This window comes from Eleginops maclovinus, chromosome 20, assembly GCF_036324505.1.
Source record: "Eleginops maclovinus isolate JMC-PN-2008 ecotype Puerto Natales chromosome 20, JC_Emac_rtc_rv5, whole genome shotgun sequence".
Classification (NCBI taxonomy): Eukaryota; Metazoa; Chordata; class Actinopteri; order Perciformes; family Eleginopidae; genus Eleginops; species Eleginops maclovinus.
The window spans coordinates 11,670,828-11,683,237 of record NC_086368.1 but is presented as its reverse complement, the minus strand read 5'-3'; the positions used below and the strand labels follow the sequence as shown (position 1 = coordinate 11,683,237).

The 12,410-nt window shown below is 43.0% G+C and overlaps 1 long non-coding RNA gene across 1 annotated transcript; it reads left to right on the top strand.

The window, feature by feature from the left end:
• Positions 1 to 8,072: 8,072 nt before the first annotated feature.
• LOC134882658 (uncharacterized) lies at positions 8,073 to 8,568 on the top strand. The gene is made up of 3 exons (XR_010168183.1): positions 8,073 to 8,152; positions 8,253 to 8,367; positions 8,478 to 8,568. It is a non-coding gene; the product is annotated as an uncharacterized LOC134882658 (long non-coding RNA).
• Positions 8,569 to 12,410: the final 3,842 nt, after the last annotated feature.

Sequence of the window (12,410 nt, the reverse complement as noted above, 5' to 3'; positions counted from 1 at the left end):
GTAAGCCTCCAAGCTTTTGTACGCTCTGAGGGAGTCTCCTGAGTACACTGATGGAAAGCTTACAAGATAGCTGTGGATGTCTGCGTAGCGCAAGTCGGGTACATCGTCTTCAGAGCAGGAGGTTATGCTCTTGAAAAGCACACCGGGTGAATTATATGGGTCGCTTATATTTAATCTCTCTAATTTTGTACTATAAAGCCGAATTTCACTTGAATTAAAATGAGAAGTATACTCGCTCGGTAAGAAAACACTGGCACCGGTGGTCATGTTGACTGCCAAAATGGTGGCTCCCAACCAAAAGTCACGTGACCGCAGGAGCTCTATAAGTGTGTGATTATCAATATGTATTAGGTCGTTTCACCATCGAGTAAAGCCCCAACAGGCCATGACAGGCCTAAACAAACTACGCTTCTGCTTCATCAGGGGACAGCATTAAGCAAAGATGTACTTTCTTTCCCCTGGTGCTGCCCTGCATAGCCGAATCTGCGAGAGAAGTTGAATGTGTATTTGTGTTAGCTCAGAGTAGCACACACTCTGTCCTGGCCTCTGGAAGCTTGTGAAAGTCTGTGCGGCTTATGATTTGTGCACCAGCAAACTCATTGATCCAGTTCAGGACTACTACTGCTGTATTGCACTTTAACATTCTCTGGTGTTGCAACTGATAATATACTCGACAAATGGCTTGTTATTTTGTAGTGCTACTTGTCAATACTATCATCACAAATGCACTGCGCAGTTGGTCTTACATTCTTAACATCCCCATTATTACCGTTACATCTTTCCTGATTATTTGTCAATGTTATCTTAAGTTTCAGCTAGCATTTTTTCTGATGCAATGATTATGAAACAAGCACAGGATGAGGCATCAAATGTTTATTGCGGCTGTTATTCAAAGGGATTTTACACTACTCTGCAATCTCAATCAACATTATGGAGGTCTGTTTTTGGAATTAGAATCAGGCTATTGGTCCTACCATACATTTAAGATATGCTCAAAACAAATCTGGCTAACATTCTACACCCTACTTTCAGAGAGGGCGTCAGTGAAGTTGAAGTGAAGAAACACCACTTAAGAGTCAAGAGATCCAGATACGATTACTGTCAGTGTTCAGTAAGCTTACCCTTGCCTGACTACTCCTTTCCCAGCAGGGTGAACACACTAGCGTCTTGTTCACAGGTTTATGCTTCGCTGGTTTCATTGAAATGTTTGTACTGTTGTGTCGTCTTCATTTCTTCGGCTTACTTTGACAAATGCTTGGCTTTAGATAACATCAAATTAGAGGTTATGTTTCCCTACTTAAACGAGTTATTTATGGATATCACTGCAGTACAAAAGTTAATGCTGCGTTTGTTATTAATCCAAAGTGGCAATAGCATCGTTCCCTCCCTCTGTGCATTCAAGCTACTGAGGTGGGGAAAACAATGAATGCCTGCAGTTAAATATCTCTTTAGTTGCTAATGAGCACACAAATCGTTTATATGAACAGCTTAAACCAACAATTGGTAATGTACTAGTGTGCCGATGATTTAAAAACAGGCCATGCTGAAAATTATCAACCAACTTTAATGTTATTCTTGTAACAGTAATATCTGTTAACTGTGGGCGCCACGTTCATTAGGCATCCAGGTGCCCAGGTTTGAAGAAAAACATACACTCAACTTTATACCAGCCCTCTGCGAAAGCTCAGTGAGGCAGATGATTGTACATAGTTTAAAGGCATCTGAAAAGTCACTCGTTTTCTTTGACCTTTAATTGATTTCATAGCTTTGTACTGTTAGTGGTTTGACCATTTGTCCTTGTCTTTATTACAGTTATTTTGTCTTCCATCACTTTTCCATTCCCTTGTTCTCTTTTATTTAATCAGTGAGCTAAGATCAGACTGCGTACTAGGATATTTGAAATCTGCGCTCAACATTTGGCCATTTTAGACAGACCCAGGACAGTATAAACAGCATACCAGCCTCTCTGTTCAGGTGTAGAAGTTGGAGGTGATGCATGGTGAAATGAAAGGAATTCTGCAAGCCTGTAATATGGAACACATTAGGTGGGGTTAAAGAGTCACAAAATGGTACATGGTTGTTTCAATTTCAACACGCACAAGCAAAGAATCAAATGGTGCCTAACATTTGTTCAGGTCTCCCTTCACTTTCATAACTTTAAGTGGCAGAATGGTGAGGCTAATATTAAAGTCCATGGTTCCCCAGCTCCTACATGCACCAACCAAATACTTTTATTTGAAATTCGTGCCATGATCTCATTTTCTCTGTTTCCAAAAAAAAACTGAATGGAAATGTTCTGCGCTTTAAGCACTGTGTGAGTAGTTAGAATGAATTTGGACAGCTGCAAAAGGCACAGATACTTACTTTGTGCCATGACAGCAGAACTGGATCCAGCACAGGCCATTGAAAAGCCCTCTGTCAGACCTTTCAGTGACAGAACCACACCCACACTGTCAGAGACCAGGCGCTCACCTGATCACCACTCTAACGCCATCTGATAATGCTTAAGTAACATTCTGCTGCAATTACACAGACAACGCGAGGATGAATATTAATCAAAACTCATTCGGAGCTCTCTTAGATATTCAAAATGATTTGTTGTAGATCAACTTAAGGCTATTGTTGAAGATTAAACTAGATGTTCTGTCCTTTTTGTGCCTAGCAGTTCTGTAGCGCCACAGAGCTCAGGAAAACTATTTTTAACTTATGGTATGAATACGATGTCATGACAATGTTTTTTATCTCACTTAAAAAAAATGTTGTATACTGGTTTTATTTATATTATTGCGTATGATTTTTATTATAGATAAATGTATTTTGTGTGACCAAAGCGCTGTGCTACGACACAGAATACTTAATGGACCACGCTATGACTGCACTTTGTTGTCTTGAAAAATACCTATAGATAATCTTTGAGTCCAATAATTCAGACGTAGAAATAATTTTAAGGGTGAGAGGTCAATTCACAGCAAGTTGTGTAAGCATATGCCAATAGACACAACACAAGAACAACTATTTGTTTCCAGGGGACACTTAACCCAAGTAACACAGAACGTATAGAGAACGTTGGCCTTGGGTTCTCTAAAGGTTAGTTAGAACCAAACCGTTTAGAGAACGTTCCCTCTTGGTTATGCAGAGACCTAACAAAGCCTAACGTTCCCCAAACGTTTAGGGAACCAGCCAACCGAAACGTTATCCTGTAGTTGCAGTTACCGCCACACAACGTTATGTTTGGTTGTTTTTTGGTTGATCTGAGAACTAGGCCTATTAGTGCTGACAATAAAGTTTGTGTTTCATTGATATTTTACACTTAAGCTACTCTTTTGCATGTAGCCTATGCAAAGTGCCTTAAGATAGATAGATAGATAGATGGATGGATGGATGGATGGATGGATGGATGGATGGATGGATGGATGGATGGATGGATGGATGGATGGATGGATGGATGGATGGATGGATGGATGGATGGATGGATGATGGATGGATGGATGGATGGATGGATGGATGGATGGATGGATGGATGGATGGATGGATGGATGGATGGATGGATGGATGGATGGATACTTATAGAATAAAAATTGATGGTGGATCAAACACTGAAAGAATTCAAGTTGAAAAAATGTCATTGAATCAACATTGTATTATGGTTGGATTGGATGGCACCACTCTAGGTGAAACCATTTGATGGGAGGGGGTGTCATATATTTTTAAATTAAACACAATGTGCTGTGGACAATTGATTGTGATATTTTTATCATGGGTAAATCTTAGGCCAGGTGCATAACCAGTAAGAAAAAAACAAATATCTCAGTCACCTATAGACTTATTGGAACGGTCCAAATAGCGGCCGTTACAGAACTTTCAGTCAGCCAGCGCGCCATTTCTTCTTTTGTGCTGCCACTAATGACACATTTTCTATCGACTACTTTAAAAACTCAAGTGTTTATTATTCCGTTGTGTCGCGTTTACTTGCATGCATGGCGGGGTTTAAAACATTACTGCCAAAGTCCAGCCTGTTTAAAGCCAAACCGTCGCCAAAATGCATTCTAGGGTCTTTTTGTGAATGTACTTGATTCTTGTTTGTTTAAAAGGATATTGACAACAAAAGCTGCACTTTTAAGATTAACTGTTAAGTTTTAGGGTCAAATGGCTTTTTGAATGGGTTCAAAGTGCTGCTGCTAATCAAAATCGCTATTTTTAAAATACTAAGAGGGCTCGACACAACATGACACTTTGCGTGTAGTATTATCAGGGCCCCTACATATGAACTCGAGCATTGAGAACATTGTTGGTGCGCAAAGACTTTGCTTAAAAGACGTTTTTGTTAGCACAGGCCCTGATCGCCTTGTCTTTGGGTTGCTGCCATATGTTCCAGCATTAAAAATGTTATTTCCTCCTTGTACACAAACAAGGTTCCCAACGCTCAAGATCATGTGTAGAGCCCTGCACGGGACAGTTTTCTTTGTGTCTGTCTGTGTTACACTCCCGCCTGCTCCCGCGATGTGTATGTCCACTCCCGCCCGCACCCGCAAAACTCTGAGAATTTATGCCTGCACTCGCCCCGCAACAGAAAAAACTCTAATTTTACAGGCTATTAGTAAAGAGATTCATGGGGTTGTTAAGGCCTAGTTTTTAATGAAATAAAGGCTGTTTCATAGCGATAGGAGACCACTAACACTGTATGATTTTGCTTTAATTTGCATTGCAACAGGTACGCATGGTTTGCATTATATTTGCAAATAATGAGTTCACAGAAGTTGGCCAGACAGGCCAACACAAATCGATGGAAGAGGGCGAAGCCAGCGGTTGAAAAAGTGACAAAGCTTGTGCGAGCAGAGATATGTGCCGAGCAGGATGCGCGAGATGCAGCACGGGCTGTGCAAGAAGCAGCGCGGCTACATCAACATCAGGAACAGCTACAACTAGCAGAGGAGATTAAAGAAGAGCCAGAGTTCATGGCAGTACCAACAAGTTCTGTCAGCAGCTCTGAGGAGGACGGCAGCAGTGATGGTTCTGCGTCAGACTTGGAAATGTGGGACACACCTATGGATGATACCAGTGACCCCTACAGTGAGAAAAACAACCCACAATGCTCAGTTAGGAACTTCTTACAACACTGGGCCTTGAAACACCACATTCCACACTCTGCACTTGATGAGCTTCTTGTAGGATTAAAAGCCAATGGGCACCCAGAGCTACCTTCAACAGCCAGAACCCTGTTATCAACCCCAAGAGATATCAGGTCAGCCACAGTATCGGGAATGGAGTATGTCCACTTTGGTTTAAGGAGAACTATCGAAGGACAACTCAACCACTACCCAGAGGAGGTTCTGAAAAAACTAAACACACTGGAGTTGTCTCTCAACATTGAAGGCCTTCCACTGTTCAAAAGTAGCAAGAACACTCTGTGGCCTGTCTTGTGTGCCATCCATCTGTCTCCAACTCGTGTTTTCCCTGTAACCTTAACATCTGGTCTACCCAAGCCTACGGATTTGGAGTTTCTCAATGATGTGGTTGCAGAAACGCAGGTTCTGCTTGAAAATGGAATTGAAGGGAAGACTGTTGTGATGCGTGTTGTATGTGATGCGCCAGCCAAGGCAATGGTCAAAGCAACCAAACTGTGGACAGGATACAATGGCTGTGACAAATGTACACAGAGAGGGCTATGGGTGGATAGACGTGTAACATACCCTGATATTCTAAACACCATGCAAACCAATGAGATGTTCAGAACAGAAATGTCTGCTAAGGAGACTGAGGGGCATACTGTCTCCCCATTTCTGCAACTTCCCATTGATATGATCAAAATGTTTCCCATTGGCTACATGCACCAAGCTTGTTTAGGTGTGGAAACTGCTGGTGGAATGGGTGAAGGGAAGCAGGAAGGTTAGACTGTCTGCTGGACAGGTTCAAGAGATCAGCAGAAGACTCTGTGGTTTGAAACAATCTATACCAAGATGCTTTACCAGGAAGCCTAGGAACCTCGAAGAAGTGGACCGCTGGAAGGCTACAGAGCTGCGTCAGTTTGCCCTGTATACAGGAAAAATTGTGCTCAAGGACATTCTGTCCAGGCCACTGTATAGAGCTCCTGCGGTCACGTGACTTTTGGTTGGGAGCCACCATTTTGGCAGTCAACATGACCACCGGTGCCAGTGTTTTCTTACCGAGCGAGTATACTTCTCATTTTAATTCAAGTGAAATTCGGCTTTATAGTACAAAATTAGAGAGATTAAATATAAGCGACCCATATAATTCACCCGGTGTGCTTTTCAAGAGCATAACCTCCTGCTCTGAAGACGATGTACCCGACTTGCGCTACGCAGACATCCACAGCTATCTTGTAAGCTTTCCATCAGTGTACTCAGGAGACTCCCTCAGAGCGTACAAAAGCTTGGAGGCTTACAAATGGTGTCAGTCCGGCTTCGTAAACAACATTCAACTGTGGAGTCTTACATCCAAAAACTTCGGCATCATCACTGCAAGGGTAAGTATTAAATTATTCCAGTTTGATAGGCAGTGTCACGTTAGCAGATATCTTTGCCTGCTCTACTTTGTGCAGTTTAGCCTTCTGCCTTCTGTTAAAAACCTCCAGTCTCGTTTTATGTCTCCTCTTCTCTGGAGATGGAAGGTAATCGAAAATTGAGGGGATAAAATCCGGACTCAACGGATTATCACTCTTTCTCCCTACAAAATAAGAAGGAATATTTCAACACGGGTTTGTTTACCACTAGCTTGCTACAAGCTAACTTGCTAACTGGCTAGGCTGCGCCAGAGCCACACTTGTTGAGTTAAAAAGGGACATCACAGTGTCCGTTAGCTATAATAACTGGGTGCTACTTCTTAAATTAAACTAATTAAATTTAATTAAACTGACCAGAAACTTTTTGTAGCATTGTACTGTATTCCTTCACCCACCTGATATGAAGTGATCACTGCATAAGCGAAAGCCAACGGCCGGGGGGTCCCATCTTTCAGTCTTTTTCTGAAGGCTCCTGGCTCTTTTAATCGCTCCAATCCACTTCTCCCTCCTCTCCGCGTCTTTAGGAATGCGATAATACGATACACCTTTCTTTTTCCCACGCCTATTTGTGCAACCTGGTGCACAGCAGTTATCCACCATCCTTGACAGTCTGCCAGTGCCTGTCAATTTACTGCCGCGATGACTGCCAAAATGGCTGCCCCTGTCGTATCTCGTCACGTGACCAGCATATATGACATCATCTGCAGGAGCTCTATAGGCATTTCATGGCTTTCAGCGTAGCACTGAATATTTTGGTTTCTCCAAACCTGGCATGCAAACACGCAGACTACAGCAGAGCTGTATGGCAGGCACTTTCTCCATTTAACAGATGAAGCAGAAACCTTTGGATGCTTGGATGCATGTAGTGCCTTCCAGTTAGAAAACTACTTGGGACAGCTGAAACGTCTGGTCCGATCGGGAAGAAGACCACTTATTCAAGGGGCCAAATGGCTCTCGGAGATGGAAAAGGGTCCAAGCAGCACAGTTCCAGCACAAAAAAAGAAAATCCGAAGACCAAACAATGCGTATATCTTGGCAGGTGACAAATGCTGTGAGGCCGTTGAGGAGAGGAATGACATGGTTTTGTGCAAGGTGTTTGAGAAGGTGGATCCTCTGTTCACAGGTGCTTCAGAGTGAAAAAGGGAGACTGTCTCATGAAGCTGGTGCCAGAATGTGAACTCACAACACAGGCATTGATGATTGAGGAGCCACAGAAACAGACACATTTTTTTTGTTGACAGTCCTGCATGATATTTAAGAGATATCCAAACAAACAACTTCAATCTATTTTTGGAGGGGTTCTTTGAGTGTATTTGCTGTGTATGCTTGCAAAAAATCTGTACTCTGCTAATATGTGATATTCTGTTTTTGAGCCTTGTATTGATAAAGGGTGGGTTGGGATGGAGTTTCCATCCTGATGCTATGTATATCTATTTATAAACTAAATAAAAACTGCTTTACAAAAACACCTAAAGGGCTTGGTCTGTGACTGTTTTCATTAGTGCAATATATGGTGCTCTATTTGCCATGCTAATGATGCCTTTCTGTTAACAGATGAGCTTCACTGTGGTTGAGTTCACTGGCAATGCCATTGAGGTTGTGCCATCTTCATGGCTCGAAAACACTTCTGAGGTATGCGGTTTTGTATTGACGTAATTTGTTTTTCCATTCTAAATGTCTTTTCACCACATTGTAAGAAAGGATCCGAAATGAGTTGCATTTTTTTAAACAGGGGGGCTTCCTCTGCTCCTGGACACCACTTAACATGTGAAAGCATGTAATTAACTGCAGCGAGCCAAACAGAAGCTGGGCTAAACATCCAGTCAAGAAAGTATGGTACACAACAGGTGAGCTATCTTTGCTATGCACTATATAGAATATATTCATAGTGTGTTCTCTGTATGGAAATACTGCTTTGTGCTGCTACTAGCTCAAAAACATGTTTCTCCTAACATAGATTCCTACACCAAAGCAGACCGGAAATGTCTGCGACTGATGGACTCTTCAAGTGTTGAGACAGAAGATGACGCAAATGTTCATCAATCAAGGCCGCATAGAGGAGATTCAATTCAGACTCCTCTAGTGATGGTAAGATCTCTTCAGTACAGACTACATTATGTACACAATTCAATGTTCGATTCCCAATCGGTACACGTTATATGGTCTTTCTTTCAAGATGATTCCAATCCAATGGCAAGAAAGCAGTCCAAGACTGTGGGTATGTCTGGAAGCCCTGTGGGTAAGTTAACAGTTATCAAGTCATCTTTCATAGCTTGGAGCTAACATTCATGAGGAATAACCTGGTGCATGTTATGTGACTGATCTGATGTGTTTTTGTGCCTTTTTCAGGTCAGCAGATTTCTCTGTCACTCGACCAGACATGCAGCCAGTCATCAGATGGATACATCTCTGAACTCAGTTCGAGGTACAGTTGCTTTGAATTTTCCATTTACAGTCTGAATACAAATTCCTGACTAAGAAGGCAAAAACAAAACAAAACATTCAAAAACTTCAGCAATGACTCATGATGGAGAGGAAGGGGCCTCAGCCTCTCAGATTGAGAGAAGTACTTTTTACACACTTAAGAAGTTCACATAGGAAAGTATATTATGTATAAAAACTCAAATGAATTCCATCACAAATGTCCCCGTAGTCATGGAAGCACACATGGGCTACCTGATGAGGAGGATCGATAGGAGGATTGATGCTTTGGAGGCTATGGTCGAAGCCCTCCTCTCTAGAACACACTCGCCTCAGCCTCTGCTTCAGGCAGAAGATATCTTGTTGGCACCCTGCAGAACACTAGACGAGCTAGAGGAGTTGGACAGGAGTCTGGCTCAAGAAGACAGAAGGAACAAAATGGTAATTAATTGGCCATAATCCTGTATAAAATAAATTCTCATTATAACTGTACTGATTTGGCTTATAAAATTAGATTGTATAAGCTCTCCACATTCATTTTCATTGTATAATTATGTTTTTTACAACAACATTTCCTTGGAACCATTGGAGGGGCAAGTGCAGGGGCAGCCATTCGACGTATTCTACGGCGAGGGGCAACCAACGATGTCCTGGCCCAGTACAGCCCGAGGGGGAGAAGGGCCAAAAAGTCCTTTCAAGACTTAGCGCTGTGCAAGATAATAAGAGGTAAGTGTTTATATATTGTTCACATCAGTTTCATGCTAAGCTTGACTGATGAGATGTATATGTGTAACTTTTTGACTTCAACCTGTAGCGGCCTGTGTGAAGAACTTCCCTGGCAAGACCGAAGCCGAGGTCTAGGAGTTTCTCAGTTGGTGATTGTTCAAAATAATTAAATAAACTGTAAATCTTTGAATCACTTGTGGTGATCAGAAATGTCTGGGTTGGTAGTAGGGTGTTTTTTGTGAACTTATGTCAATTCTTCTTGTGTTTCAACTTTTGTTTCTTATTCTTTTTAGGCCAGCTGGTCAGCAAGACTGAAGATGCCACACCGGCAGTCAAGAAGTTCTGCACCAATTCTGCACCTTTTTTTTAGATATTACTTTTATTGTTTGTTATATTTATTTTAATTTTATTATTGGCTTATATTGTTATATTTTTTCTATTTTGTTATCTTTATTTTATTTTGAATTTACATTTTGTATTAAACTTGTATTTTATTATACTTTCTATTAAACTTTCAAGTCCTGCCAAATTTGCCTGTTCATTCATCACTGACAATATTCTCAGGTAAATAGTAGTCATATGCAACCAAAACCTAACCAAAAAATAACATTCTACAGACATTACAACTTTAGGGGAACGCTGAGGGAACCAACATGTACCCGACAAGGTTAAGGGAACGTTAGGGGAACGCTGAGGGAACCAACAAGGTTGGGGGACATTAGGAGAACGTTAGGGGAACCAAACATGTAACCAACAGCAAACGTTTAGAGAACGTAAAAAAAGTTTGCCGCCACAACCAAGTAGCAACCAAAACCTAAACCAAAAGTAACGTTCAGGGAACCAAACTGGAACCAAAGGCTTACGTAACTACAACGTTCTGGGAACGAAAATGGCTAGTAGGGAAGGGTGATTCACACGGCTGAAACACAAACTGCTTTTGTTGCCATTTGTGGATTATGCTTACCTATCAAGTGCTATTAGAATATGATTGTTTTAATTGTTTAACATTGGGATAATACAGACAGAGGTGGGAAGTAACTAAGTAGATTCACTTAAGTACTCTACTCAAGTACAATTTTGAGGTACTTGTACTTTACTTGAGTATTTGCGTTTTATGGTACTTTGTACTTCCACTCCACTACAATTCAGAGGTAAATATTATACTTTTACTCCACTACATTTATTTAATTCCTTTAATTACTTTACAGATTTGGATTAATGATGTGAAATATAATCAACTCTTAAATCAGACTTTAGTTTCACCTGGAGTAAATTCACAAGCTACCCTGCAGTATACAAAGCCATTCACACTAGCTGTTGTGGTCACAGCAGTCTGCTGTGTTTTTCCTCCTCCTGGGTTTGCCACTCCCCCTGTCGGTCTCACTTCACACCTGGCCGTCATCTCCAATCAACTCCCCTTCATAAACCCTTGGATTCCCTGCTGTCGGTGCCAGATCGTACTTCGCTCTACAGTGGTAATGATACGTACCCGGCTCCAGTTTACCTTGTTACCTTGTTACCTTGTTACCTCGCTACCGAACTCTCGTCTCTTGTTGCCTTTGACCACAACCTAACTCTGTTTCCCTCTGCCTGCAGTTATCCGGATCACGCACTCCAGCTCGCCTGCCTCACCCTCCCCCCGGTTTCCGCGTCCTCTACCTGCTCCTCCACCTCACTCAATAAACCCCCTTGCATCAATTCAACACCGTCTCTTGTCTGCTCTTGGGTTCAGAATCGTTAACATAACAGAACGATCTGGCCAAGATGGACCCAGCAGACATGGACCGCATCCGCGGAGCTCTCGCCGCCCAAGGCACTCAGGTTGCTGAGCACAGCCAAGCCCTCCGGGAAGCTATGGAAGCCGTTAAGAATCTCGCTACCCGAGTCACTCAGATGGGTGCGCAATTGGACTTACTAGCCCCCCTTACCACAGCGCCTCCACCGTCAGCTTCACCTCCGCCGGCCCCCACTCTCCCGACACACCTGCCACGAGCTCGTGAGCCTCTCATTCCTGCGCCTGAGCGCTACGCTGGGGACATGGGTATGTGCAGAGCCTTTTTGATCCAGTGTTCACTAGTTTTCAGTCAGCAGCCCCTCACCTATCCCACTGAAAAGGCTAAGATCGCCTACATTATGGGGTCACTTAAGGGTAACGCATTAGAGTGGGCTTCAGCATTATGGGACAGTGATTCCCCAGTCAACGATAATTTTGAGCTTTTTGTAGCCGAAATGAGGAAGGTTTTTGATCATCCAGTAGAGGGAGGGGACGCCGCCAAGCGGCTTATTTCCCTTCGTCAGAGCTCCCGCAGTGTAGCTGAGTTCTCCGTCGAGTTCCGGACCCATGCAGCCAGGTCGGGCTGGAACGACAGGTCACTATGTGGGCTTTTTCTTTCCGCTCTCAGCGAGTCAATTAAGGATGAGCTGGCTACTAGGGAGGAGTCTAACACTCTCGATGAACTGATCTCCCTTTCCATCCGGCTGGATAATCGTCTACGCGAGCGGCGTAGGGAGAGGACAGGCAGTTCCGTACCCCCGGCACTCGCTGCTTCCTATTCTCCTCACTTCCCGAGAGCTGCTCTCTCTGCCCCCGTGACACATGCAGTCACTGAAGAGGAGCCCATGCAGCTGGGGCGCACTCGTCTTACCCAAGCGGAGCGGCTTCATCGGATCAAGACCGGAGTGTGTCTGTACTGTGCGCTGCCCGGGCATCTCATCTCCACCTGTCCGTCACGACCAAAAGACA